This window comes from Gadus morhua, chromosome 6 (assembly GCF_902167405.1).
Source record: "Gadus morhua chromosome 6, gadMor3.0, whole genome shotgun sequence".
Taxonomy (NCBI): domain Eukaryota; kingdom Metazoa; phylum Chordata; class Actinopteri; order Gadiformes; family Gadidae; genus Gadus; species Gadus morhua.
The window spans coordinates 24015401-24041295 of record NC_044053.1 but is presented as its reverse complement, the minus strand read 5'-3'; the positions used below and the strand labels follow the sequence as shown (position 1 = coordinate 24041295).

At 42.8% G+C, this 25895-nt stretch overlaps 31 non-coding genes across 31 annotated transcripts; 28 read left to right on the top strand and 3 right to left on the bottom strand.

Annotated features, from left to right (window-relative positions):
• Positions 1-394: 394 nt before the first annotated feature.
• Positions 395-467, top strand: trnar-ccu (transfer RNA arginine (anticodon CCU)). Its single transcript has one exon. It is a non-coding gene; the product is annotated as a tRNA-Arg (tRNA).
• Positions 468-1120: 653 nt separating this feature from the next.
• Positions 1121-1193, top strand: trnar-ccu (transfer RNA arginine (anticodon CCU)). Its single transcript has one exon. It is a non-coding gene; the product is annotated as a tRNA-Arg (tRNA).
• Positions 1194-1199: 6 nt separating this feature from the next.
• On the top strand, positions 1200-1271 carry trnam-cau (transfer RNA methionine (anticodon CAU)). The gene has a single exon. It is a non-coding gene; the product is annotated as a tRNA-Met (tRNA).
• Positions 1272-1852: 581 nt separating this feature from the next.
• trnar-ccu (transfer RNA arginine (anticodon CCU)) lies at positions 1853-1925 on the top strand. The gene has a single exon. It is a non-coding gene; the product is annotated as a tRNA-Arg (tRNA).
• A 645-nt stretch (positions 1926-2570) lies between these two features.
• On the top strand, positions 2571-2643 carry trnar-ccu (transfer RNA arginine (anticodon CCU)). The gene has a single exon. It is a non-coding gene; the product is annotated as a tRNA-Arg (tRNA).
• A 644-nt stretch (positions 2644-3287) lies between these two features.
• On the top strand, positions 3288-3360 carry trnar-ccu (transfer RNA arginine (anticodon CCU)). Its single transcript has one exon. It is a non-coding gene; the product is annotated as a tRNA-Arg (tRNA).
• Positions 3361-4087: 727 nt separating this feature from the next.
• trnam-cau (transfer RNA methionine (anticodon CAU)) lies at positions 4088-4159 on the top strand. Its single transcript has one exon. It is a non-coding gene; the product is annotated as a tRNA-Met (tRNA).
• Positions 4160-4734: 575 nt separating this feature from the next.
• On the top strand, positions 4735-4807 carry trnag-ccc (transfer RNA glycine (anticodon CCC)). Its single transcript has one exon. It is a non-coding gene; the product is annotated as a tRNA-Gly (tRNA).
• A 6-nt stretch (positions 4808-4813) lies between these two features.
• On the top strand, positions 4814-4885 carry trnam-cau (transfer RNA methionine (anticodon CAU)). Its single transcript has one exon. It is a non-coding gene; the product is annotated as a tRNA-Met (tRNA).
• Positions 4886-5455: 570 nt separating this feature from the next.
• trnaw-cca (transfer RNA tryptophan (anticodon CCA)) lies at positions 5456-5528 on the top strand. Its single transcript has one exon. It is a non-coding gene; the product is annotated as a tRNA-Trp (tRNA).
• A 6-nt stretch (positions 5529-5534) lies between these two features.
• Positions 5535-5606, top strand: trnam-cau (transfer RNA methionine (anticodon CAU)). Its single transcript has one exon. It is a non-coding gene; the product is annotated as a tRNA-Met (tRNA).
• A 575-nt stretch (positions 5607-6181) lies between these two features.
• trnar-ccu (transfer RNA arginine (anticodon CCU)) lies at positions 6182-6254 on the top strand. The gene has a single exon. It is a non-coding gene; the product is annotated as a tRNA-Arg (tRNA).
• Positions 6255-6907: 653 nt separating this feature from the next.
• Positions 6908-6980, top strand: trnag-ccc (transfer RNA glycine (anticodon CCC)). The gene has a single exon. It is a non-coding gene; the product is annotated as a tRNA-Gly (tRNA).
• A 6-nt stretch (positions 6981-6986) lies between these two features.
• On the top strand, positions 6987-7058 carry trnam-cau (transfer RNA methionine (anticodon CAU)). Its single transcript has one exon. It is a non-coding gene; the product is annotated as a tRNA-Met (tRNA).
• Positions 7059-7633: 575 nt separating this feature from the next.
• Positions 7634-7706, top strand: trnar-ccu (transfer RNA arginine (anticodon CCU)). The gene has a single exon. It is a non-coding gene; the product is annotated as a tRNA-Arg (tRNA).
• A 6-nt stretch (positions 7707-7712) lies between these two features.
• On the top strand, positions 7713-7784 carry trnam-cau (transfer RNA methionine (anticodon CAU)). The gene has a single exon. It is a non-coding gene; the product is annotated as a tRNA-Met (tRNA).
• A 575-nt stretch (positions 7785-8359) lies between these two features.
• Positions 8360-8432, top strand: trnar-ccu (transfer RNA arginine (anticodon CCU)). Its single transcript has one exon. It is a non-coding gene; the product is annotated as a tRNA-Arg (tRNA).
• Positions 8433-10079: 1647 nt separating this feature from the next.
• Positions 10080-10152, top strand: trnar-ccu (transfer RNA arginine (anticodon CCU)). Its single transcript has one exon. It is a non-coding gene; the product is annotated as a tRNA-Arg (tRNA).
• Positions 10153-10158: 6 nt separating this feature from the next.
• On the top strand, positions 10159-10230 carry trnai-uau (transfer RNA isoleucine (anticodon UAU)). Its single transcript has one exon. It is a non-coding gene; the product is annotated as a tRNA-Ile (tRNA).
• Positions 10231-10526: 296 nt separating this feature from the next.
• Positions 10527-10599, top strand: trnag-ccc (transfer RNA glycine (anticodon CCC)). The gene has a single exon. It is a non-coding gene; the product is annotated as a tRNA-Gly (tRNA).
• A 6-nt stretch (positions 10600-10605) lies between these two features.
• Positions 10606-10677, top strand: trnam-cau (transfer RNA methionine (anticodon CAU)). The gene has a single exon. It is a non-coding gene; the product is annotated as a tRNA-Met (tRNA).
• A 575-nt stretch (positions 10678-11252) lies between these two features.
• trnar-ccu (transfer RNA arginine (anticodon CCU)) lies at positions 11253-11325 on the top strand. The gene has a single exon. It is a non-coding gene; the product is annotated as a tRNA-Arg (tRNA).
• Positions 11326-11331: 6 nt separating this feature from the next.
• trnam-cau (transfer RNA methionine (anticodon CAU)) lies at positions 11332-11403 on the top strand. The gene has a single exon. It is a non-coding gene; the product is annotated as a tRNA-Met (tRNA).
• A 2597-nt stretch (positions 11404-14000) lies between these two features.
• Positions 14001-14073, top strand: trnar-ccu (transfer RNA arginine (anticodon CCU)). The gene has a single exon. It is a non-coding gene; the product is annotated as a tRNA-Arg (tRNA).
• A 1375-nt stretch (positions 14074-15448) lies between these two features.
• On the top strand, positions 15449-15521 carry trnar-ccu (transfer RNA arginine (anticodon CCU)). Its single transcript has one exon. It is a non-coding gene; the product is annotated as a tRNA-Arg (tRNA).
• A 2675-nt stretch (positions 15522-18196) lies between these two features.
• trnar-ccu (transfer RNA arginine (anticodon CCU)) lies at positions 18197-18269 on the top strand. Its single transcript has one exon. It is a non-coding gene; the product is annotated as a tRNA-Arg (tRNA).
• Positions 18270-19644: 1375 nt separating this feature from the next.
• Positions 19645-19717, top strand: trnar-ccu (transfer RNA arginine (anticodon CCU)). The gene has a single exon. It is a non-coding gene; the product is annotated as a tRNA-Arg (tRNA).
• Positions 19718-21096: 1379 nt separating this feature from the next.
• trnar-ccu (transfer RNA arginine (anticodon CCU)) lies at positions 21097-21169 on the top strand. The gene has a single exon. It is a non-coding gene; the product is annotated as a tRNA-Arg (tRNA).
• A 1687-nt stretch (positions 21170-22856) lies between these two features.
• trnat-cgu (transfer RNA threonine (anticodon CGU)) lies at positions 22857-22928 on the bottom strand. The gene has a single exon. It is a non-coding gene; the product is annotated as a tRNA-Thr (tRNA).
• Positions 22929-24297: 1369 nt separating this feature from the next.
• trnat-cgu (transfer RNA threonine (anticodon CGU)) lies at positions 24298-24369 on the bottom strand. The gene has a single exon. It is a non-coding gene; the product is annotated as a tRNA-Thr (tRNA).
• Positions 24370-25822: 1453 nt separating this feature from the next.
• On the bottom strand, positions 25823-25895 carry trnar-ccu (transfer RNA arginine (anticodon CCU)). The gene has a single exon. It is a non-coding gene; the product is annotated as a tRNA-Arg (tRNA).

Below are 25895 nucleotides of genomic sequence, written 5' to 3'. Positions count from 1 at the left end.
GATGCATCTATATTTTGTGACTGTTAAGCTGAGTGGCGAAGCGGAAGCGTGCTGGGCCCATTAACCAGAGGTCGATGGATCGAAACCATCCTCTGCTAGTAGGAATACCTAAAATTGCATCAATCAATGAAATGAATTGCAATTACATATTTAGTCTAGCCTCAATAGATAGCATGAAGTGTTCTACTCACAATATTAGTGATACATAGCGCTCATTTTAAAACAAATATCCGTTACGAAGATGATTGAGCGTGGGATTGGTAGCGAGACTGGGGTGGATTGAAAAATAAAGAACGAGTATACCTATACCTTATTCTCATGTATTTCAGACCTTGCTAGTGCTTGGTTGGGCGTTCATTTCTTTGTTCTAGTCTCATGTTGTAGACACATGTGTGCCCTAGTGGCCTAGTGGATAAGGCACTGGCCTCCTAAGCCAGGGATTCTGGGTTCGAGTCCCGTCTGGGGTGATTTGAAGCAGAGGGGCGCAGCGGAAGCGTGCTGGGCCCATAACCCAGAGGTCGATGGATCGAAACCATCCTCTGGTATAATCAGTTATTTTCAATGTTTCAGTCTTAAAATGAATAGCATTTAAAATCAGAATCAAGAATCCCTTGCTGCAGTACGTGTGGACTACCCGACACGTATTGCCCACATCAGAAGCCGTGATGGCAATTTAAAGATGGTTACCACAAAAAATAACAATGCGCAAAGAGCCAGGGTTTAGATGATGCATCTATATTTTGCAACTGTTAAGCAGAGTGGCGCAGCGGAAGTGTGCTGGGCCAATAACCCAGAGGTCGATGGATCGAAACCGTCTTCTGCTAGTAGGGATACCTAAAATTGCATCAATCAATGAAATGAATTGCAATTACATATTTAGTCTAGCCTCAATAGATAGCATGAAGTGTTCTACTCACAATATTAGTGATACATAGCGAACATTTTAAAACAAATATCCGTTACGAAGACGATTGAGCGTGGGATTGGTAGCGAGACTGGGGTGGATTGAAAAATAAAGAACGAGTATACCTATACCTTATTCTCATGTATTTCAGACCTTGCTAGTGCTTGGTTGGTCGTTCATTTCTATGTTCTAGTCTCATGTTGTAGACACATGTGTGCCCCAGTGGCCTAATGGATAAGGCACTGGCCTCCTAAGCCAGGGATTGTGGGTTAGAGTCCCGTCTGGGGTGATTTGAAGCAGAGTGGCGCAGCGGAAGCGTGCTGGGCCCATAACCCAGAGGTCGATGGATCGAAACCATCCTCTGCTATAATCAGTTATTTTCAATGTTTCAGTCTTAAAATGAATAGCATTTAAAATCAGAATCAAGAATCCCTTGCTGCAGTACGTGTGGACTACCCAACACGTATTGCCCACATCAGATGCCGTGATGGCAATTTAAAGCTGTTTACCATAAAAAATAACAATGTGCTTTGAGCTAGGGTTTAGATGATGCATCTATATTTTGTGACTGTTAAGCAGAGTGGCGAAGCGGAAGCAGAGGATGGCTGGGCCCATTAACCAGAGGTCGATGGATCGAAACCATCCTCTGCTAGTAGGAATACCTAAAATTGCATCAATCAATGAAATGAATTGCAATTACATATTTAGTCTAGCCTCAATAGATAGCATGAAGTGTTCTACTCACAATATTAGTGATACATAGCGCTCATTTTAAAACAAATATCCGTTACGAAGATGATTGAGCGTGGGATTGGTAGCGAGACTGGGGTGGATTGAAAAATAAAGAACGAGTATACCTATACCTTATTCTCATGTATTTCAGACCTTGCTAGTGCTTGGTTGGGCGTTCATTTCTTTGTTCTAGTCTCATGTTGTAGACACATGTGTGCCCTAGTGGCCTAGTGGATAAGGCACTGGCCTCCTACGCAAGGGATTCTGGGTTCGAGTCCCGTCTGGGGTGATTTGAAGCAGAGGGGCGCAGCGGAAGCGTGCTGGGCCCATAACCCAGAGGTCGATGGATCGAAACCATCCTCTGCTATAATCAGTTATTTTCAATGTTTCAGTCTTAAAATGAATAGCATTTAAAATCAGAATCAAGAATCCCTTGCTGCAGTACGTGTGGACTACCCGACACGTATTGCCCACATCAGAAGCCGTGATGGCAATTTAAAGATGTTCACCACAAAAAATAACAATGCGCAAAGAGCCAGGGTTTAGATGTTGCATCTATATATTATAACTGTTAAGCAGAGTGGGGCAGCGGAAGCGTGCTGGGCCCAGGTCGATGGATCGAAACCATCCTCTGCTAGTAGGAATACCTTAAATTGCATTCAATCAATGAAATGAATTGCAATTACATATTTAGTCTAGCCTCAATAGATAGCATGAAGTGTTCTACTCACAATATTAGTGATACATAGCGATCATTTTAAAACAAATATCCGTTACGAAGATGATTGAGCGTGGGATTGGTAGCTAGACTGGGGTGGATTGAAAAATAAAGAACGAGTATACCTATACCTTATTCTCATGTATTTCAGACCTTGCTAGTGCTTGGTTGGTCGTTCATTTCTATGTTCTAGTCTCATGTTGTAGACACATGTGTGCCCCAGTGGCCTAATGGATAAGGCACTGGCCTCCTAAGCCAGGGATTGTGGGTTCGAGTCCCGTCTGGGGTGATTTGAAGCAGAGGGGCGCAGCGGAAGCGTGCTGGGCCCATAACCCAGAGGTCGATGGATCGAAACCATCCTCTGCTATAATCAGTTATTTTCAATGTTTCAGTCTTAAAATGAATAGCATTTAAAATCAGAATCAAGAATCCCTTGCTGCAGTACGTGTGGACTACCCGACACGTATTGCCCACATCAGAAGCCGTGATGGCAATTTAAAGATGTTCACCACAAAAAATAACAATGCGCAAAGAGCCAGGGTTTAGATGTTGCATCTATATATTATAACTGTTAAGCAGAGTGGGGCAGCGGAAGCGTGCTGGGCCCAGGTCGATGGATCGAAACCATCCTCTGCTAGTAGGAATACCTTAAACTATTTCAATCAATGAAATGAATTGCAATAACATATTTAGTCTAGCCTCAATAGATAGCATGAAGTGTTCTACTCACAATATTAGTGATACATAGCGATCATTTTAAAACAAATATCCGTTACGAAGATGATTGAGCGTGGGATTGGTAGTTAGACTGGGGTGGATTGAAAAATAAAGAACGAGTATACCTATACCTTATTCTCATGTATTTCAGACCTTGCTAGTGCTTGGTTGGTCGTTCATTTCTATGTTCTAGTCTCATGTTGTAGACACATGTGTGCCCCAGTGGCCTAATGGATAAGGCACTGGCCTCCTAAGCCAGGGATTGTGGGTTCGAGTCCGGTCTGGGGTGATTTGAAGTAGAGTGGCGAAGCGGAAGCGTGCTGGGCCCATAACCCAGAGGTCGATGGATCGAAACCATCCTCTGCTATAATCAGTTATTTTCAATGTTTCAGTCTTAAAATGAATAGCATTTAAAATCAGAATCAAGAATCCCTTGCTGCAGTACGTGTGGACTACCCAACACGTATTGCCCACATCAGATGCCGTGATGGCAATTTAAAGCTGTTTACCATAAAAAATAACAATGTGCATTGAGCTAGGGTTTAGATGATGCATCTATATTTTGGAACTGTTAAGCAGAGTGGCGAAGCGGAAGCGTGCTGGGCCCATAAACCAGAGGTCGATGGATCGAAACCATCCTCTGCTAGTAGGACTACCTAAAATTGCATTAATCAATGAATTGCAATCACATATTTAGTCTAGCCTCAATAGATAGCATGAAGTGTTCTACTCACAATATTAGTGATACATAGCGATCATTTTAAAACAAATATCCGTTACGAAGATGATTGAGCGTGGGATTGGTAGCGAGACTGGGGTGGATTGAAAAATAAAGAACGAGTATACCTATACCTTATTCTCATGTATTTCAGACCTTGCTAGTGCTTGGTTGGTCGTTCATTTCTATGTTCTAGTCTCATGTTGTAGACACATGTGTGCCCCAGTGGCGTAATGGATAAGGCACTGGCCTCCTAAGCCAGGGATTGTGGGTTAGAGTCCCGTCTGGGGTGATTTGAAGCAGAGTGGCGCAGCGGAAGCGTGCTGGGCCCATAACCCAGAGGTCGATGGATCGAAACCATCCTCTGCTATAATCAGTTATTTTCAATGTTTCAGTCTTAAAATGAATAGCATTTAAAATCAGAATCAAGAATCCCTTGCTGCAGTACGTGTGGACTACCCAACACGTATTGCCCACATCAGATGCCGTGATGGCAATTTAAAGCTGTTCACCATAAAAAATAACAATGTGCTTTGAGCTAGGGTTTAGATGATGCATCTATATTTTGGGACTATTAAGCAGAGTGGCGAAGCGGAAGCGTGCTGGGCCCATTAACCAGAGGTCGATGGATCGAAACCATCCTCTGCTAGTAGGAATACCTAAAATTGCATCAATCAATGAAATAAATTGCAATTACATATTTAGTCTAGCCTCAATAGATAGCATGAAGTGTTCTACTCACAATATTAGTGATACATAGCGCTCATTTTAAAACAAATATCCGTTACGAAGATGATTGAGCGTGGGATTGGTAGCGAGACTGGGGTGGATTGAAAAATAAAGAACGAGTATACCTATACCTTATTCTCATGTATTTCAGACCTTGCTAGTGCTTGGTTGGGCGTTCATTTCTTTGTTCTAGTCTCATGTTGTAGACACATGTGTGCCCCAGTGGTCTAATGGATAAGGCACTGGCCTCCCAAGCCAGGGATTGTGGGTTTGAGTCCCGTCTGGGGTGATTTGAAGCAGAGTGGCGCAGCGGAAGCGTGCTGGGCCCATAACCCAGAGGTCGATGGATCGAAACCATCCTCTGCTATAATCAGTTATTTTCAATGTTTCAGTCTTAAAATGAATAGCATTTAAAATCAGAATCAAGAATCCCTTGCTGCAGTACGTGTGGACTACCCAACACGTATTGCCCACATCAGATGCCGTGATGGCAATTTAAAGCTGTTTACCATAAAAAATAACAATGTGCATTGAGCTAGGGTTTAGATGATGCATCTATATTTTGGAACTGTTAAGCAGAGTGGCGAAGCGGAAGCGTGCTGGGCCCATAAACCAGAGGTCGATGGATCGAAACCATCCTCTGCTAGTAGGAATACCTAAAATTGCATTAATCAATGAATTGCAATTACATATTTAGTCTAGCCTCAATAGATAGCATGAAGTGTTCTACTCACAATATTAGTGATACATAGCGATCATTTTAAAACAAATATCCGTTACGAAGATGATTGAGCGTGGGATTGGTAGCGAGACTGGGGTGGATTGAAAAATAAAGAACGAGTATACCTATACCTTATTCTCATGTATTTCAGACCTTGCTAGTGCTTGGTTGGTCGTTCATTTCTATGTTCTAGTCTCATGTTGTAGACACATGTGTGCCCCAGTGGCCTAATGGATATGGCACTGGCCTCCAAAGCCAGGGATTGTGGGTTAGAGTCCCGTCTGGGGTGATTTGAAGCAGAGTGGCGCAGCGGAAGCGTGCTGGGCCCATAACCCAGAGGTCGATGGATCGAAACCATCCTCTGCTATAATCAGTTATTTTCAATGTTTCAGTCTTAAAATGAATAGCATTTAAAATCAGAATCAAGAATCCCTTGCTGCAGTACGTGTGGACTACCCAACACGTATTGCCCACATCAGATGCCGTGATGGCAATTTAAAGCTGTTTACCATAAAAAATAACAATGTGCTTTGAGCTAGGGTTTAGATGATGCATCTATATTTTGTGACTGTTAAGCAGAGTGGCGAAGCGGAAGCGTGCTGGGCCCATTAACCAGAGGTCGATGGATCGAAACCATCCTCTGCTAGTAGGAATATCTAAAATTGCATCAATCAATGAAATGAATTGCAATTACATATTTAGTCTAGCCTCAATAGATAGCATGAAGTGTTCTACTCACAATATTAGTGATACATAGCGCTCATTTTAAAACAAATATCCGTTACGAAGATGATTGAGCGTGGGATTGGTAGCGAGACTGGGGTGGATTGAAAAATAAAGAACGAGTATACCTATACCTTATTCTCATGTATTTCAGACCTTGCTAGTGCTTGGTTGGGCGTTCATTTCTTTGTTCTAGTCTCATGTTGTAGACACATGTGTGCCCTAGTGGCCTAATGGATAAGGCACTGGCCTCCTAAGCCAGGGATTGTGGGTTCGAGTCCCGTCTGGGGTGATTTGAAGCAGAGGGGCGCAGCGGAAGCGTGCTGGGCCCATAACCCAGAGGTCGATGGATCGAAACCATCCTCTGCTATAATCAGTTATTTTCAATGTTTCAGTCTTAAAATGAATAGCATTTAAAATCAGAATCAAGAATCCCTTGCTGCAGTACGTGTGGACTACCCGACACGTATTGCCCACATCAGAAGCCGTGATGGCAATTTAAAGATGTTTACCACAAAAAATAACAATGCGCAAAGAGCCAGGGTTTAGATGTTGCATCTATATATTATAACTGTTAAGCAGAGTGGGGCAGCGGAAGCGTGCTGGGCCCATAACCCAGAGGTCGATGGATCGAAACCATCCTCTGCTAGTAGGAATACCTAAAATTATTTCAATCAATGAAATGAATTGCAATAACATATTTAGTCTAGCCTCAATAGATAGCATGAAGTGTTCTACTCACAATATTAGCGATACATAGCGATCATTTTAAAACAAATATCCGTTACGAAGATGATTGAGCGTGGGATTGATAGCGAGACTGGGGTGGATTGAAAAATAAAGAACGAGTATACCTATACCTTATTCTCATGTATTTCAGACCTTGCTAGTGCTTGGTTGGTCGTTCATTTCTTTGTTCTAGTCTCATGTTGTAAACACATGTGTGCCCCAGTGGCCTAATGGATAAGGCACTGGCCTCCCAAGCCAGGGATTGTGGGTTTGAGTCCCGTCTGGGGTTATTTGAAGCAGAGTGGCGCAGCGGAAGCGTGCTGGGCCCATAACCCAGAGGTCGATGGATCGAAACCATCCTCTGCTATAATCAGTTATTTTCAATGTTTCAGTCTTAAAATGAATAGCATTTAAAATCAGAATCAAGAATCCCTTGCTGCAGTACGTGTGGACTACCCAACACGTATTGCCCACATCAGATGCCGTGATGGCAATTTAAAGCTGTTTACCATAAAAAATAACAATGTGCATTGAGCTAGGGTTTAGATGATGCATCTATATTTTGGAACTGTTAAGCAGAGTGGCGAAGCGGAAGCGTGCTGGGCCCATAAACCAGAGGTCGATGGATCGAAACCATCCTCTGCTAGTAGGAATACCTAAAATTGCATTAATCAATGAAATGAATTGCAATTACATATTTAGTCTAGCCTCAATAGATAGCATGAAGTGTTCTACTCACAATATTAGTGATACATAGCGATCATTTTAAAACAAATATCCGTTACGAAGGTGATTGAGCGTGGGATTGGTAGCGAGACTGGGGTGGATTGAAAAATAAAGAACGAGTATACCTATACCTTATTCTCATGTATTTCAGACCTTGCTAGTGCTTGGTTGGTCGTTCATTTCTATGTTCTAGTCTCATGTTGTAGACACATGTGTGCCCCAGTGGCCTAATGGATAAGGCACTGGCCTCCTAAGCCAGGGATTGTGGGTTAGAGTCCCGTCTGGGGTGATTTGAAGCAGAGTGGCGCAGCGGAAGCGTGCTGGGCCCATAACCCAGAGGTCGATGGATCGAAACCATCCTCTGCTATAATCAGTTATTTTCAATGTTTCAGTCTTAAAATGAATAGCATTTAAAATCAGAATCAAGAATCCCTTGCTGCAGTACGTGTGGACTACCCAACACGTATTGCCCACATCAGATGCCGTGATGGCAATTTAAAGCTGTTTACCATAAAAAATAACAATGTGCTTTGAGCTAGGGTTTAGATGATGCATCTATATTTTCTGACTGTTAAGCAGAGTGGCGAAGCGGAAACGTGCTGGGCCCATTAACCAGAGGTCGATGGATCGAAACCATCCTCTGCTAGTAGGAATACCTAAAATTGCATCAATCAATGAAATGAATTGCAATTACATATTTAGTCTAGCCTCAATAGATAGCATGAAGTGTTCTACTCACAATATTAGTGATACATAGCGCTCATTTTAAAACAAATATCCGTTACGAAGATGATTGAGCGTGGGATTGGTAGCGAGACTGGGGTGGATTGAAAAATAAAGAACGAGTATACCTATACCTTATTCTCATGTATTTCAGACCTTGCTAGTGCTTGGTTGGGCGTTCATTTCTTTGTTCTAGTCTCATGTTGTAGGCATATGTGTGCCCTAGTGGCCCAATGGATAAGGCACTGGCCTCCTAAGCCAGGGATTGTGGGTTCGAGTCCCGTCTGGGGTGATTTGAAGCAGAGGGGCGCAGCGGAAGCGTGCTGGGCCCATAACCCAGAGGTCGATGGATCGAAACCATCCTCTGCTATAATCAGTTATTTTCAATGTTTCAGTCTTAAAATGAATAGCATTTAAAATCAGAATCAAGAATCCCTTGCTGCAGTACGTGTGGACTAGCCAACACGTATTGCCCACATCAGATGCCGTGATGGCAATTTAAAGCTGTTTACCATAAAAAATAACAATGTGCATTGAGCTAGGGTTTAGATGATGCATCTATATTTTGTAACTGTTAAGCAGAGTGGCGCAGCGGAAGCATGCTGGACCCATAACCCAGAGGTCGATGGATCGAAACCATCCTCTGCTAGTAGGAATACCTAAAATTGCATCAATCGATGAAATGAATGGCAATTACATATTTAGTCTAGCCTCAATAGATAGCATGAAGTGTTCTACTCACAATATTAGTGATACATAGCGATCATTTTAAAACAAATATCCGTTACGAAGATGATTGAGCGTGGGATTGGTAGCGAGACTGGGGTGGATTGAAAAATAAAGAACGGGTATACCTATACCTTATTCTCATGTATTTCAGACCTTGCTAGTGCTTGGTTGGTCGTTCATTTCTTTGTTCTAGTCTCATGTTGTAGACACATGTGTGCCCCAGTGGCCTAATGGATAAGGCCCTGGCCTCCTTAGCCAGGGATTGTGGGTTCGAGTCCTGTCTGGGGTGATTTGAAGCAGAGTGGCGCAGCGGAATGCTGGGCCCATAACCCAGAGGTCGATGGATCGAAACCATCCTCTGCTAAAATCAGTAATTTTCAATGTTTCAGTCTTAAAATAGCATTCAAAATCAGAATCAAGAATCCCTTGCTGCAGTACGTGTGGACTACCCAACACGTATTGCCCACATCAGATGCCGTGATGGCAATTTAAAGCTGTTTACCATAAAAAATAACAATGTGCATTGAGCTAGGGTTTAGATGATGCATCTATATTTTGGAACTGTTAAGCAGAGTGGCGAAGCGGAAGCGTGCTGGGCCCATAAACCAGAGGTCGATGGATCGAAACCATCCTCTGCTATAATCAGTTATTTTCAATGTTTCAGTCTTAAAATAGCATTTAAAATCAGAATCAAGAATCCCTTGCTGCAGTACGTGTGGACTACCCAACACGTATTGCCCACATCAGATGCCGTGATGGCAATTTAAAGCTGTTTACCATAAAAAATAACAATGTGCATTGAGCTAGGGTTTACATGATGCATCTATATTTTGTAACTGTTAAGCAGAGTGGCGAAGCGGAAGCGTGCTGGGCCCATTAACCAGAGGTCGATGGATCGAAACCATCCTCTGCTAGTAGGAATACCTAAAATTGCATCAATCAATGAAATGAATTGCAATTACATATTTAGTCTAGCCTCAATAGATAGCATGAAGTGTTCTACTCACAATATTAGTGATACACAGCGCTCATTTTAAAACAAATATCCGTTACGAAGATGATTGAGCGTGGGATTGGTAGCGAGACTGGGGTGGATTGAAAAATAAAGAACGAGTATACCTATACCTTATTCTCATGTATTTCAGACCTTGCTAGTGCTTGGTTGGGCGTTCATTTCTTTGTTCTAGTCTCATGTTGTAGGCATACGTGTGCCCTAGTGGCCCAATGGATAAGGCACTGGCCTCCTAAGCCAGGGATTGTGGGTTCGAGTCCCGTCTGGGGTGATTTGAAGCAGAGGGGCGCAGCGGAAGCGTGCTGGGCCTATAACCCAGAGGTCGATGGATCGAAACCATCCTCTGCTAGTAGGAATACCTAAAATTGCATCAATCAATGAAATGAATGTCAATCACATATTTAGTCTAGCCTCAATAGATAGCATGAAGTGTTCTACTCACAATATTAGTGATACATAGCGATCATTTTAAAACAAATATCCGTTACGAAGATGATTGAGCGTGGGATTGATAGCGAGACTGGGGTGGATTGAAAAATAAAGAACGACTATACCTATACCTTATTCTCATGTATTTCAGACCTTGCTAGTGCTTGGTTGGTCGTTCATTTCTTTGTTCTAGTCTCATGTTGTAGACACATGTGTGCCCCAGTGGCCTAATGGATAAGGCACTGGCCTCCCAAGCCAGGGATTGTGGGTTTGAGTCCCGTCTGGGGTGATTTGAAGCAGAGTGGCGCAGCGGAAGCGTGCTGGGCCCATAACCCAGAGGTCGATGGATCGAAACCATCCTCTGCTATAATCAGTTATTTTCAATGTTTCAGTCTTAAAATGAATAGCATTTAAAATCAGAATCAAGAATCCCTTGCTGCAGTACGTGTGGACTACCCAACACGTATTGCCCACATCAGATGCCGTGATGGCAATTTAAAGCTGTTTACCATAAAAAATAACAATGTGCATTGAGCTAGGGTTTAGATGATGCATCTATATTTTGGAACTGTTAAGCAGAGTGGCGAAGCGGAAGAGTGCTGGGCCCATAAACCAGAGGTCGATGGATCTAAACCATCCTCTGCTAGTAGGAATACCTAAAATTGCATTAATCAATGAAATGAATTGCAATTACATATTTAGTCTAGCCTCAATAGATAGCATGAAGTGTTCTACTCACAATATTAGTGATACATAGCGATCATTTTAAAACAAATATCCGTTACGAAGATGATTGAGCGTGGGATTGGTAGCGAGACTGGGGTGGATTGAAAAATAAAGAACGAGTATACCTATACCTTATTCTCATGTATTTCAGACCTTGCTAGTGCTTGGTTGGTCGTTCATTTCTATGTTCTAGTCTCATGTTGTAGACACATGTGTGCCCCAGTGGCCTAATGGATAAGGCACTGGCCTCCTAAGCCAGGGATTGTGGGTTAGAGTCCCGTCTGGGGTGATTTGAAGCAGAGTGGCGCAGCGGAAGCGTGCTGGGCCCATAACCCAGAGGTCGATGGATCGAAACCATCCTCTGCTATAATCAGTTATTTTCAATGTTTCAGTCTTAAAATGAATAGCATTTAAAATCAGAATCAAGAATCCCTTGCTGCAGTACGTGTGGACTACCCAACACGTATTGCCCACATCAGAGCCCTGTTTCAGGTAGCTGGTTTTGAGGCAACCCCGAGTTTGTTCGCTCTGAGTTAGTGGAAACTCTGGGTTTTCCGTTTCAGGTAGCAGGTTCAGCGCAACCGAGAGTTAGTTGCTGCGGCAACATACGCCGTGGGTCTAACCTGCTCGGGAGGTGGTTAGACCTACTCTGAGTTTGTTGTCTATAAGGCTGAAGGCAGCTCTCCGACAGAAGGAAGTGTTAGAAATGGCATGTCCTTTTCTACGAGAGCCTGTGGACGTAGAGGCTGCGATCCTCAGAAGGAATCTCCGTGAGGAACGATTATTAAGACCCCGGTTGGATATACTTTATTTTCCTGATAATTTTCTTCGCGAGCGATATCGTTTTTCAGCGCAATCTATCATTTATTTAGACCACCTTCTCAGCCCCCATGTTAACTGTCAAACGCACCGGGGGCATGCTTTAAGTTTATTTTTTATCGCAATTAACGCATGTGCAGAATGATCCGCCCCGTGCATCCCACCCGCTCTGTACTACAGTCACTTCAACGTTGTGGCTTTCCCATGATCAGAGTAGCTGACTAACCACGTTTTCCTGTAACTGCTGCAAGTCAAGAAACTCATTTTAAGAATGCAAGGCAGAAAAGACCCTGGTACTGCTTTTAACCAGATGCTGTTCTTCTCTACATGCACATGCTCAGCATAATCGTCTGCATTGTTCACTGAAGTAAAACCCTTTGAGTAAACTGTTCAACAAAATAACTTGTCCCACCACAGCCCGTGTTCTAATAAAGACAATCTACTTATTATGAGGATTTTTTTATTTCCTGAAAGCACAAAAAAAAAAAAGTCATTTATATTGGGTATGTTTTTAGAGCAGGGAACAGTAGCCTATCCCAGTTTGCAACTCACCCACCTATAACTTATGTTCCAAAATTTGGATCTCCAAAGCATCCTTTTGCATCTTTTGAATTGTTACAATTGCATGGAGGTTGGTGAGGGAATCTGGTTCAAGTAGGGCGATGACGCTATCAGTAACTGGAAGAAGATGATTAGACAGTGCAATTATTACTTGAGCCAGAATATTGCCCCATCTAATTTGCAACGCGCTGGGTGTACATATTTAATTATTTTGAATAACCAACCTCTTATACTGTAAAGGCACTTCTATCCTGGGGGGTGGGGGGGATCAGAGGAGCTCCCCTCAGGGATGCCCTCAGCCACAGGACGCATACTCTGTTGGCTGAGGGCCATCTCCTCAGCCTCTGTGAGGGCTGCAGGTGGTGGACCCCCTCCAGTCTGCCGGGCCTCTGCATTTTTTCGATTTGCTAACATGGAGGAAAATGTTACCCTAATATTCAGTAAGCGCTATTTTGAAGACACATATATATTTATAATGCATTTTGCCTAGGTGTAGCCTTCTAATATATCTAAATCCTATTAAATATTGGCAGTGTTGGGATGGCTGGGAAATGTAGGCCTACTACTTACATTTACTGCTTAAATATAGTATACAAATATATTATACATGTTGAACATAGCTGTTAAATTAGGTAGAGCAGGCAAAACAGCACAATTGATTTGATTTTTAATTAAACATTAGTTTACCTGTTTAAACTATATTTTTGTACTTCATTTGCTGCCAAGTCCTCGTGAGGCAACTCGGGGTTGCGTAAATTGACACACACACACACACACACACACACACACACACACACACACACACACACACACACACTAACTGCTCGGCATACACGTTCATTAGAATTTCCAATTCCGTGGGGGAAAAGTAAGTGGATCTACGCTTTTGGTCCATGTTTGATCATGTTATCAGAGATCCATTGATGATGGCTCTTCATAGTCAACAGGCACGCCCTCAACCCAGAGTGAACATACTCAGAGTTGATTAACCCAACGCTGATCACCTGTTCTAAAACCGAAAACCCAGAGTTGCTTTTCAACCCTGAACTCTGAGTCAACCAACTCAGAGCGCAGGATTAAACTCAGATTATGTTAAACCAGCTACCTGAAACAGGCCTCAGATGCCGTGATGGCAATTTAAAGCTGTTTACCATAAAAAATAACAATGTGCTTTGAGCTAGGGTTTAGATGATGCATCTATATTTTGTGACTGTTAAACAGAGTGGCGAAGCGGAAGCGTGCTGGGCCCATTAACCAGAGGTCGATGGATCGAAAGCATCCTCCGCTAGTAGGAATACCTAAAATTGCATCAATCAATGAAATGAATTGCAATTACATATTTAGTCTAGCCTCAATAGATAGCATGAAGTGTTCTACTCACAATATTAGTGATACATAGCGCTCATTTTAAAACAAATATCCGTTACGAAGATGATTGAGCGTGGGATTGGTAGCGAGACTGGGGTGGATTGAAAAATAAAGAACGAGTATACCTATACCTTATTCTCATGTATTTCAGACCTTGCTAGTGCTTGGTTGGGCGTTCATTTCTTTGTTCTAGTCTCATGTTGTAGACAAATGTGTGCCCCAGTGGCCTAATGGATAAGGCACTGGCCTCCTAAGCCAGGGATTGTGGGTTCGAGTCCCGTCTGGGGTGATTTGAAGCAGAGGGGCGCAGCGGAAGCGTGCTGGGCCCATAACCCAGAGGTCGATGGATCGAAACCATCCTCTGCTATAATCAGTTATTTTCAATGTTTCAGTCTTAAAATAGCATTTAAAATCGGAATCAAGAATCCCTTGCTGCAGTACGTGTGGACTACCCAACACGTTTTGCCCACATCAGATGCCGTGATGGCAATTTAAAGCTGTTTACCATAAAAAATAACAATGTGGATTGAGCTAGGGTTTACATGATGCATCTATATTTTGTAATTGTAAAGCAGAGTGGCGCAGCGGAAGCGTGCTGGACCCATAACCCAGAGGTCGACGGATCGAAACCATCCTCTGCTAGTAGGAATACCTAAAATTGCATCAATCAATGAAATGAATGGCAATTACATATTTAGTCTAGCCTCAATAGATAGCATGAAGTGTTCTACTCGCAATATTAGTAATACATAGCGATCATTTTAAAACAAATATCCGTTACGAAGATGATTGAGCGTGGGATTGGTAGCGAGACTGGGGTGGATTGAAAAATAAAGAACGAGTATACCTATACCTTATTCTCATGTAATTCAGACCTTGCTAGTGCTTGGTTGGTCGTTCATTTCTTTGTTCTAGTCTCATGTTGTAGACACATGTGTGCCCCAGTGGCCTAATGGATAAGTCACTGGCCTCCTAAGCCAGGGATTCTGGGTTCGAGTCCTGTCTGGGGTGATTTGAAGCAGAGGGGCGCAGCGGAAGCGTGCTGGGGCCATAACCCAGAGGTCGATGGATCGAAACCATCCTCTGCTATAATCAGTTATTTTCAATGTTTCAGTCTTAAAATGAATAGCATTTAAAATCAGAATCAAGAATCCCTTGCTGCAGTACGTGTGGACTTCCCGACACGTATTGTCCACATCAGAAGCCGTGATGGCAATTTAAAGATGTTTACCACAAAAAATAACAATGCGCAAAGAGCCAGGGTTTAGATGTTGCATCTATATTTTATAACTGTTAGGGCGAGTGGGGCAGCGGAAGCGTGCTGGGCCCATAAACCAGAGGTCGATGGATCGAAACCATCCTCTGCTAGTAGGAATACCTAAAATTGCATCAATCAATGAAATGAATTGCAATCACATATTTAGTCTAGCCTCAATAGATAGCATGAAGTGTTCTACTCACAATATTAGTGATACATAGCGATCATTTTAAAACAAATATCCGTTACGAAGATGATTGAGCGTGGGATTGGTAGCGAGACTGGGGTGGATTGAAAAATAAAGAACGGGTATACCTATACCTTATTCTCATGTATTTCAGACCTTGCTAGTGCTTGGTCGTTCGTTCATTTCTTTGTTCTAGTCTCATGTTGTAGACACATGTGTGCCCCAGTGGCCTAATGGATAAGGCACTGGCCTCCTAAGCCAGGGATTGTGGGTTCGAGTCCCGTCTGGGGTGATTTGAAGCAGTGTGGCGCAGCGGAAGCGTGCTGGGGCCATAACCCAGAGGTCGATGGATCGAAACCATCCTCTGCTATAATCAGTTATTTTCAATGTTTCAGTCTTAAAATGAATAGCATTTAAAATCAGAATCAAGAATCCCTTGCTGCAGTACGTGTGGACTACCCAACACGTATTGCCCACATCAGAGCCCTGTTTCAGGTAGCTGGTTTTGAGGCAACCCCGAGTTTGTTCGCTCTGAGTTAGTGGAAACTCTGGGTTTTCCGTTTCAGGTAGCAGGTTCAGCGCAACCGAGAGTTAGTTGCTGCGGCAACATACGCCGTGGGTCTAACCTGCTCGGGAGGTGGTTAGACCTACTCTGAGTTTGTTGTCTATAAGGCTGAAGGCAGCTCTCCGACAGAAGGAAGTGTTAGAAATGGCATGTCCTTTTCTACGAGAGCCTGTGGACGTAGAGGCTGCGATCCTCAGAAGGAATCTCCGTGAGGAACGATTATTAAGACCCCGGTTGGATATACTTTATTTTCCTGATAATTTTCTTCGCGAGCGATATCGTTTTTCAGCGCAATCTATCATTTATTTAGACCACCTTCTCAGCCCCCATGTTAACTGTCAAACGCACCGGGGGCATGCTTTAAGTTTATTTTTTATCGCAATTAACGCATGTGCAGAATGATCCGCCCCGTGCATCCCACCCGCTCTGTACTACAGTCACTTCAACGTTGTGGCTTTCCCATGATCAGAGTAGCTGACTAACCACGTTTTCCTGTAACTGCTGCAAGTCAAGAAACTCATTTTAAGAATGCAAGGCAGAAAAGACCCTGGTACTGCTTTTAACCAGATGCTGTTCTTCTCTACATGCACATGCTCAGCATAATCGTCTGCATTGTTCACTGAAGTAAAACCCTTTGAGTAAACTGTTCAACAAAATAACTTGTCCCACCACAGCCCGTGTTCTAATAAAGACAATCTACTTATTATGAGGATTTTTTTATTTCCTGAAAGCACAAAAAAAAAAAAGTCATTTATATTGGGTATGTTTTTAGAGCAGGGAACAGTAGCCTATCCCAGTTTGCAACTCACCCACCTATAACTTATGTTCCAAAATTTGGATCTCCAAAGCATCCTTTTGCATCTTTTGAATTGTTACAATTGCATGGAGGTTGGTGAGGGAATCTGGTTCAAGTAGGGCGATGACGCTATCAGTAACTGGAAGAAGATGATTAGACAGTGCAATTATTACTTGAGCCAGAATATTGCCCCATCTAATTTGCAACGCGCTGGGTGTACATATTTAATTATTTTGAATAACCAACCTCTTATACTGTAAAGGCACTTCTATCCTGGGGGGTGGGGGGGATCAGAGGAGCTCCCCTCAGGGATGCCCTCAGCCACAGGACGCATACTCTGTTGGCTGAGGGCCATCTCCTCAGCCTCTGTGAGGGCTGCAGGTGGTGGACCCCCTCCAGTCTGCCGGGCCTCTGCATTTTTTCGATTTGCTAACATGGAGGAAAATGTTACCCTAATATTCAGTAAGCGCTATTTTGAAGACACATATATATTTATAATGCATTTTGCCTAGGTGTAGCCTTCTAATATATCTAAATCCTATTAAATATTGGCAGTGTTGGGATGGCTGGGAAATGTAGGCCTACTACTTACATTTACTGCTTAAATATAGTATACAAATATATTATACATGTTGAACATAGCTGTTAAATTAGGTAGAGCAGGCAAAACAGCACAATTGATTTGATTTTTAATTAAACATTAGTTTACCTGTTTAAACTATATTTTTGTACTTCATTTGCTGCCAAGTCCTCGTGAGGCAACTCGGGGTTGCGTAAATTGACACACACACACACACACACACACACACACACACACACACACACACACACACACACACTAACTGCTCGGCATACACGTTCATTAGAATTTCCAATTCCGTGGGGGAAAAGTAAGTGGATCTACGCTTTTGGTCCATGTTTGATCATGTTATCAGAGATCCATTGATGATGGCTCTTCATAGTCAACAGGCACGCCCTCAACCCAGAGTGAACATACTCAGAGTTGATTAACCCAACGCTGATCACCTGTTCTAAAACCGAAAACCCAGAGTTGCTTTTCAACCCTGAACTCTGAGTCAACCAACTCAGAGCGCAGGATTAAACTCAGATTATGTTAAACCAGCTACCTGAAACAGGCCTCAGATGCCGTGATGGCAATTTAAAGCTGTTTACCATAAAAAATAACAATGTGCTTTGAGCTAGGGTTTAGATGATGCATCTATATTTTGTGACTGTTAAACAGAGTGGCGAAGCGGAAGCGTGCTGGGCCCATTAACCAGAGGTCGATGGATCGAAAGCATCCTCCGCTAGTAGGAATACCTAAAATTGCATCAATCAATGAAATGAATTGCAATTACATATTTAGTCTAGCCTCAATAGATAGCATGAAGTGTTCTACTCACAATATTAGTGATACATAGCGCTCATTTTAAAACAAATATCCGTTACGAAGATGATTGAGCGTGGGATTGGTAGCGAGACTGGGGTGGATTGAAAAATAAAGAACGAGTATACCTATACCTTATTCTCATGTATTTCAGACCTTGCTAGTGCTTGGTTGGGCGTTCATTTCTTTGTTCTAGTCTCATGTTGTAGACACATGTGTGCCCCAGTGGCCTAATGGATAAGGCACTGGCCTCCTAAGCCAGGGATTGTGGGTTCGAGTCCCGTCTGGGGTGATTTGAAGCAGAGGGGCGCAGCGGAAGCGTGCTGGGCCCATAACCCAGAGGTCGATGGATCGAAACCATTCTCTGCTATAATCAGTTATTTTCAATGTTTCAGTCTTAAAATAGCATTTAAAATCGGAATCAAGAATCCCTTGCTGCAGTACGTGTGGACTACCCAACACGTTTTGCCCACATCAGATGCCGTGATGGCAATTTAAAGCTGTTTACCATAAAAAATAACAATGTGGATTGAGCTAGGGTTTACATGATGCATCTATATTTTGTAACTGTAAAGCAGAGTGGCGCAGCGGAAGCGTGCTGGACCCATAACCCAGAGGTCGATGGATCGAAACCATCCTCTGCTAGTAGGAATACCTAAAATTGCATCAATCAATGAAATGAATGGCAATTACATATTTAGTCTAGCCTCAATAGATAGCATGAAGTGTTCTACTCACAATATTAGTGATACATAGCGATCATTTTAAAACAAATATCCGTTACGAAGATGATTGAGCGTGGGATTGGTAGCGAGACTGGGGTGGATTGAAAAATAAAGAACGAGTATACCTATACCTTATTCTCATGTAATTCAGACCTTGCTAGTGCTTGGTTGGTCGTTCATTTCTTTGTTCTAGTCTCATGTTGTAGACACATGTGTGCCCCAGTGGCCTAATGGATAAGTCACTGGCCTCCTAAGCCAGGGATTCTGGGTTCGAGTCCTGTCTGGGGTGATTTGAAGCAGAGGGGCGCAGCGGAAGCGTGCTGGGGCCATAACCCAGAGGTCGATGGATCGAAACCATCCTCTGCTATAATCAGTTATTTTCAATGTTTCAGTCTTAAAATGAATAGCATTTAAAATCAGAATCAAGAATCCCTTGCTGCAGTACGTGTGGACTTCCCGACACGTATTGTCCACATCAGAAGCCGTGATGGCAATTTAAAGATGTTTACCACAAAAAATAACAATGCGCAAAGAGCCAGGGTTTAGATGTTGCATCTATATTTTATAACTGTTAGGGCGAGTGGGGCAGCGGAAGCGTGCTGGGCCCATAAACCAGAGGTCGATGGATCGAAACCATCCTCTGCTAGTAGGAATACCTAAAATTGCATCAATCAATGAAATGAATTGCAATCACATATTTAGTCTAGCCTCAATAGATAGCATGAAGTGTTCTACTCACAATATTAGTGATACATAGCGATCATTTTAAAACAAATATCCGTTACGAAGATGATTGAGCGTGGGATTGGTAGCGAGACTGGGGTGGATTGAAAAATAAAGAACGGGTATACCTATACCTTATTCTCATGTATTTCAGACCTTGCTAGTGCTTGGTCGTTCGTTCATTTCTTTGTTCTAGTCTCATGTTGTAGACACATGTGTGCCCCAGTGGCCTAATGGATAAGGCACTGGCCTCCTAAGCCAGGGATTGTGGGTTCGAGTCCCGTCTGGGGTGATTTGAAGCAGTGTGGCGCAGCGGAAGCGTGCTGGGCCCATAACCCAGAGGTCGATGGATCGAAACCATCCTCTGCTATAATCAGTTATTTTCAATGTTTCAGTCTTAAAATGAATAGCATTTAAAATCAGAATCAAGAATCCCTTGCTGCAGTACGTGTGGACTACCCGACACGTATTGTCCACATCAGAAGCCGTGATGGCAATTTAAAGATGTTTACCACAAAAAATAACAATGCGCAAAGAGCCAGGGTTTAGATGTTGCATCTATATTTTGTAACTGTTAGGGCGAGTGGGGCAGCGGAAGCGTGCTGGGCCCATAATCCAGAGGTCGATGGATCGAAACCATCCTCTGCTAGTAGGAATACCTTAAATTGCATCAATCAATGAAATGAATTGCAATCACATATTTATTCTAGCCTCAATAGATAGCATGAAGTGTTCTACTCACAATATTAGTGATACATAGCGATCATTTTAAAACAAATATCCGTTACGAAGATGATTGAGCGTGGGATTGGTAGCGAGACTGGGGTGGATTGAAAAATAAAGAACGAGTATACCTATACCTTATTCTCATGTATTTCAGACCTTGCTAGTGCTTGGTTGGTCGTTCATTTCTTTGTTCTAGTCTCATGTTGCTGACACATGCGTGCCCCAGTGGCGTAATGGATAAGTCACTGGCCTCCTAAGCCAGGGATTGTGGGGTAGAGTCCCGTCTGGGGTGATTTGAAGCAGAGTGGCGCAGCGGAAGAGTGCTGGGCCCATAACCCAGAGGTCGATGGATCGAAACCATCCTCTGCTATAATCAGTAATTTTCAATGTTTCAGTCTTAAAATGAATAGCATTTAAAATCAGAATCAAGAATCCCTTGCTGCAGTACGTGTGGACTACCCAACACGTTTTGCCCACATCAGATGCCGTGATGGCAATTTAAAGCTGTTTACCATAAAAAATAACAATGTGCATTGAGCTAGGGTTTACATAATGCATCTATATTTTGTAACTGTAAAGCAGAGTGGCGCAGCGGAAGCGTGCTCGACCCATAACCCAGAGGTCGATGGATCGAAACCATCCTCTGCTAGTAGGAATACCTAAAATTGCATCAATCAATGAAATGAATGGCAATTACATATATAGTCTAGCCTCAATAGATAGCATGAAGTGTTCTACTCACAATATTAGTGATACATAGCGATCATTTTAAAACAAATATCCGTTACGAAGATGATTGAGCGTGGGATTGGTAGCGAGACTGGGGTGGATTGAAAAATAAAGAACGGGTATACCTATACCTTATTCTCATGTATTTCAGACCTTGCTAGTGCTTGGTCGGTCGTTCATTTCTTTGTTCTAGTCTCATGTTGTAGACACATGTGTGCCCCAGTGGCCTAATGGATAAGGCACTGGCCTCCTAAGCCAGGGATTGTGGGTTCGAGTCCCGTCTGGGGTGATTTGAAGCAGTGTGGCGCAGCGGAAGCGTGCTGGGCCCATAACCTAGAGGTCGATGGATCGAAACCATCCTCTGCTATAATCAGTTATTTTCAATGTTTCAGTCTTAAAATGAATAGCATTTAAAATCAGAATCAAGAATCCCTTGCTGCAGTACGTGTGGACTACCCGACACGTATTGTCCACATCAGAAGCCGTGATGGCAATTTAAAGATGTTTACCACAAAAAATAACAATGCGCAAAGAGCCAGGGTTTAGATGTTGCATCTATATTTTATAACTGTTAGGCAGAGTGGGGTAGCGGAAGCGTGCTGGGCCCATAACCCAGAGGTCGATGGATCGAAACCATTCTCTGCTAGTCGGAATACGTAGAATTATTTCAATCAACGAAATGAATTGCAATAACATATTTAGTCTAGCCTCAATAGATAGCATGAAGTGTTCTACTTACAATATTAGTGATACATAGCGATCAATTTAAAACAAATATCCGTTACGATGATGATTGAGCGTGGGATTGGTAGCGAGACTGGGGTGGATTGAAAAATTAAGAACGAGTATACCTATACCTTATTCTCATGTATTTCAGACCTTGCTAGTGCTTGGTCGGTCGTTCATTTCTTTATTGAGGCTAGACTAAATATGTAATTGCAATTAATATCATTGATTGATGCAATTTTAGGTATTCCTACTAGCAGAGGATGGTTTCAATCCATCGACCTCTGGGTTATGGGTCCAGCACGCTTCCGCTGCGCAACTCTGCTTTACAGTTACAAAATATAGATGCATCATATAAACCCTAGCTCAATGCACATTGTTATTTTTTATGGTAAACAGCTTTAAATTGCCATCACGGCATCTGATGTGGGCAATACGTGTTGGGTAGTCCACACGTACTACAGCAAGGGATTCTTGATTCTGATTTTGAATGCTATTTTAAGACTGAAACATTGAAAATAACTGATTATAGCAGGGGATGGTTTCGATCCATCGACCTCTGGGTTATGGGCCCAGCACGCTTCCGCTGCGCCACTCTGCTTCAAATCACCCCAGCCGGGACTCGAACCTACAATCCCTTGCTTAGGAGGCCAGTGCCTTATCCATTAGGCCACTAGGGCACACATGTGTCTACAACATGAGACTAGAACAAAGAAATGAACGACCAACCAAGCACTAGCAAGGTCTGAAATACATGAGAATAAGGTATAGGTATACTCGTTCTATATTTTTCAATCCACCCCAGTCTCGCTACCAATCCCACGCTCAATCATCTTCGTAACGGATATTTGTTTTAAATTGATCGCTATGTATCACTAATATTGTAAGTAGAACACTTCATGCTATCTATTGAGGCTAGACTACCTATGTTATTGCAATTCATTGATTGAAATAATTCTAGATATTCCGACTAGCAGAGAATGGTTTCGATCCATCGACCTCTGGGTTATGGGCCCAGCACGCTTCCGCTGCCCCACTCTGCTTAACAGTTATAAAATATAGATGCAACATCTAAACCCTGGCTCTTTGCGCATTGTTATTTTTTGTGGTAAACATCTTTAAATTGCCATCACGGCTTCTGATGTGGGCAATACGTGTCGGGTAGTCCACACGTACTGCAGCAAGGGATTCTTGATTCTGATTTTAAATGCTATTCATTTTAAGACTGAAACATTGAAGATAACTGATTATAGCAGAGGATGGATTCGATCCATCGACCTCTGGGTTACGGGCCCAGCACGCTTCCGCTGCGCCACTCTGCTTCAAATCACCACAGACGGGACTCTAACCCAGAATCCCTTGCTTAGGAGGCCATTGACTTATCCATTAGGCCACTGGGGCACACATGTGTCTACAACATGAGACTAGAACAAAGAAATGAACGACCAACCAAGCACTAGCAAGGTCTGAAATACATGAGAATAAGGTATAGGTATACTCGTTCTTTATTTTTCAATCCACCCCAGTCTCGCTACCAATCCCACGCTCAATCATCTTCGTAACGGATATTTGTTTTAAAATTATCGCTATGTATCACTAATATTGTGAGTAGAACACTTCATGCTATCTATTGAGGCAAGACTAAATATGTAATTACAAATCATTTCATACATTGATGCAATTTTAGGTATTCCTACTAGCAGAGGATGGTTTCGATCCATCGACCTCTGGGTTATGGGTCCAGCACGCTTCCGCTGCGCCACTCTGCTTTACAGTTAGAAAATATAGATGCATGATATAAACCCTAGCTCAATGCAAATTGTTATTTTTATGGTAAACAGCTTTAAAATACCATCACGGCATCTGATGTGGGCAATACGTGTTGGGTAGTCCACACGTACTGCAGCAAGGGATTCTTGATTCTGATTTTAAATGCTATATTAAGACTGAAACATTGAAAATAACTGATTATAGCAGAGGATGGTTTCGATCCATCGACCTCTGGGTTATGGCCCAGCACGCTTCCGCTGCGCCACTCTGCTTCAAATCACCTCAGACGGGACACTAACCCACAATCCCTGGCTTAGGAGGCCAGTGACTTATCCATTAGGCCACTGGGGCACGCATGTGTCTGCAACATGAGACTAGAACAAAGAAATGAACGACCAACCAAGCACTAGCAAGGTCTGAAATACATGAGAATAAGGTATAGGTATACTCGTTCTTTATTTTTCAATCCACCCCAGTCTCGCTACCAATCCCACGCTCAATCATCTTCGTAACGGATATTTGTTTTAAAATGATCGCTATGTATCACTAATATTGTGAGTAGAACACTTCATGCTATCTATTGAGGCTAGACTACCTATGTTATTGCAATTCATTGATTGAAATAATTCTAGATATTCCGACTAGCAGAGAATGGTTTCGATCCATCGACCTCTGGGTTATGGGCCCAGCACGCTTCCGCTGCCCCACTCTGCTTAACAGTTATAAAATATAGATGCAACATCTAAACCCTGGCTCTTTGCGCATTGTTATTTTTTGTGGTAAACATCTTTAAATTGCCATCACGGCTTCTGATGTGGGCAATACGTGTCGGGTAGTCCACACGTACTGCAGCAAGGGATTCTTGATTCTGATTTTAAATGCTATTCATTTTAAGACTGAAACATTGAAGATAACTGATTATAGCAGAGGATGGATTCGATCCATCGACCTCTGGGTTACGGGCCCAGCACGCTTCCGCTGCGCCACTCTGCTTCAAATCACCACAGACGGGACTCTAACCCAGAATCCCTTGCTTAGGAGGCCATTGACTTATCCATTAGGCCACTGGGGCACACATGTGTCTACAACATGAGACTAGAACAAAGAAATGAACGACCAACCAAGCACTAGCAAGGTCTGAAATACATGAGAATAAGGTATAGGTATACTCGTTCTTTATTTTTCAATCCACCCCAGTCTCGCTACCAATCCCACGCTCAATCATCTTCGTAACGGATATTTGTTTTAAAATTATCGCTATGTATCACTAATATTGTGAGTAGAACACTTCATGCTATCTATTGAGGCAAGACTAAATATGTAATTACAAATCATTTCATACATTGATGCAATTTTAGGTATTCCTACTAGCAGAGGATGGTTTCGATCCATCGACCTCTGGGTTATGGGTCCAGCACGCTTCCGCTGCGCCACTCTGCTTTACAGTTAGAAAATATAGATGCATGATATAAACCCTAGCTCAATGCAAATTGTTATTTTTATGGTAAACAGCTTTAAAATACCATCACGGCATCTGATGTGGGCAATACGTGTTGGGTAGTCCACACGTACTGCAGCAAGGGATTCTTGATTCTGATTTTAAATGCTATATTAAGACTGAAACATTGAAAATAACTGATTATAGCAGAGGATGGTTTCGATCCATCGACCTCTGGGTTATGGCCCAGCACGCTTCCGCTGCGCCACTCTGCTTCAAATCACCTCAGACGGGACACTAACCCACAATCCCTGGCTTAGGAGGCCAGTGACTTATCCATTAGGCCACTGGGGCACGCATGTGTCTGCAACATGAGACTAGAACAAAGAAATGAACGACCAACCAAGCACTAGCAAGGTCTGAAATACATGAGAATAAGGTATAGGTATACTCGTTCTTTATTTTTCAATCCACCCCAGTCTCGCTACCAATCCCACGCTCAATCATCTTCGTAACGGATATTTGTTTTAAAATGATCGCTATGTATCACTAATATTGTGAGTAGAACACTTCATGCTATCTATTGAGGCTAGACTAAATATGTAATTGCAATTCATTTCATTGATTGATGCAATTTTAGGTATTCCTACTAGTAGAGGATGGTTTCGATCCATCGACCTCTGGGTTATGGGCCCAGCACGCTTCCGCTGCGCCACTCTGCTTAATTTATTATAAAATATAGAGTCAACATCTAAACCCTGGCTCTTTGCGCATTGTAATTTTTTGTTGTAAACATCTTTAAATTGCCATCACGGCTTCTGATGTGGGCAATACGTGTCGGGTAGTCCACACGTACTGCAGCAAGGGATTCTTGATTCTGATTTTAAATGCTATTCATTTTAAGACTGAAACATTGAAAATAACTGATTATAGCAGCGAATGTTTTCGATCCATCACCCTCTGAGTTATGCGCCCAGCACGCTTCCGCTGCGCCACACTGCTTCAAATCACCCCAGACGGGACTCTAACCCACAATCCCTGGCTTAGGAGGCCAGTGCCTTATCCATTAGGCCACTGGGGC